A 1,043-nucleotide genomic window follows, 5' to 3' on the forward strand; every position below is an offset into this window, starting at 1 on the left:
CCCCTGCCGACGAGCAATGGCAGCACGGTACCCAGGCGATTCTGCGGCGAAGAACGGCTTCGGCCGCCGCCACCTCCACGAGTGGGAGGCGCGCCTCCTTTTTGAGGCCGACTACCCGGCTTCCCCGGACATGAGGGTGCCCGCATTAGGTCGTCGCTGGCGGAGGAGCAGCGGCGAACGTCAGCGTACTTCCCCGACAACAACGCGTTCTGGACGATCTACTTCGACCACCGCCGCGACGGCCTGATCGCCTCCACCAACGGCGTCGTGCCTCGCGGCCGCCACAACGCCGAAGGGCGGCGCGACTGGTGGGGGGTTCCCGGCCGCACCCTCGAGCATGTCCTCGACTACATCGAGGCGGGCAACACGCCGTGCCTCGAGTACCCTGCCCCCGCACCCCTGTCCTTCTCTCGCCGTCGTGGCAGCTCGTGGATGTCGCGGCGGTTGTCGGACGCGACAACCTCCTCCTCCTCGGGCGGCTCGCTGGAGGCCTTCGTCGTCAAGCCCGAGCCGCAGGACACAGCGAGGGAGTCCCCGCTAGGGCGCAGCACCCGTAGCGGCGCCCTGACCATCCCCGAGGAAGGCTGCGGCGGTCGCATGCGCCACGTCCGGCCGAAAACCGAGTCGGAGCCTCCCTTTCTCCCGGTGAAGCCAGAGCACCTCGCGATGGCCGCCGCCGATGAGACGGCCATGAGGTGGGCGAGGGAGGACTACGTCCGCGAGCAGGTGGCTCGCCAGCGCCGCGCCCTCGAGAAACTCAAGGCGCGCCACCCCCGCCCCGTCCGCAAGGTTGACGGCGTCCTCTACCTCGACAGCGACGAGCAGGAGGCCGGGCCATCCCGCGTCGGCGACCCTGGACAAGGCTGCAGCAGGGACGGTGGCGGGTGGCAGGGTGAGGACGACGAGGACGACGACAACGACAACGACGATGACGACGACACCGACTTCTACAAGCGCCTAGGCATGTAGAAGTCGGACGGCGGCAAGGCGCGGCGTAGCTAGGCCGTGTTTGTTTGTTTTATTTGTTTTTTGTACAAATTTGA

Source organism: Triticum dicoccoides, chromosome 3A, assembly GCF_002162155.2.
Source record: "Triticum dicoccoides isolate Atlit2015 ecotype Zavitan chromosome 3A, WEW_v2.0, whole genome shotgun sequence".
Classification (NCBI taxonomy): Eukaryota; Viridiplantae; Streptophyta; class Magnoliopsida; order Poales; family Poaceae; genus Triticum; species Triticum dicoccoides.